Here is a 572-nt window from a genome sequence, read left to right as displayed (position 1 = left end):
ATGTATCGGAGCGTATTATTATCAGCCTGATAGCCCATATTTAAAAAGAATAAAAAATATCGCCGCGTGATTCGATACGCATTTCGAAATTGAAAACTGGTAAAAAGTAATCACACGCGAAAATCTTGCTTCAATGTAAAGTCCAGTTATGTAATAACGATAATTATGTCATAACGATAATCGAAATTATATGGACTGCTCTTAACACAGTGCAAATAGTAAATTGAATAAAAACCGATGTAAGAAGCTTTACGACGATATTTATTTATTTGAGAAAGCCAGCACTTAATGAACGAACTTCGTTTCACAGGATAAAGATATTTCTCATAAATCTCGTATCCTTCGGTCACGCTTGAACTTTCAAACATTCGTAATGCGTATTTGGCAATAGAAATTATTAATTAAAAAAATTGAATTGCTTTGACTAATTTATACAAATCGAAAGAGATAAAAGTTTACGAGCATAGATGTGTAATTGATGATTAATGCACGATGGTGATTAAACATAAGTTTTCGTTATACATTATATACGGCGAAAAGATAACCAAACGTTACGTTGACATACGAAAGGC

This window comes from Bombus huntii, chromosome 13, assembly GCF_024542735.1.
Source record: "Bombus huntii isolate Logan2020A chromosome 13, iyBomHunt1.1, whole genome shotgun sequence".
Classification (NCBI taxonomy): Eukaryota; Metazoa; Arthropoda; class Insecta; order Hymenoptera; family Apidae; genus Bombus; species Bombus huntii.
Note: the sequence above shows the minus strand (reverse complement) of the source record.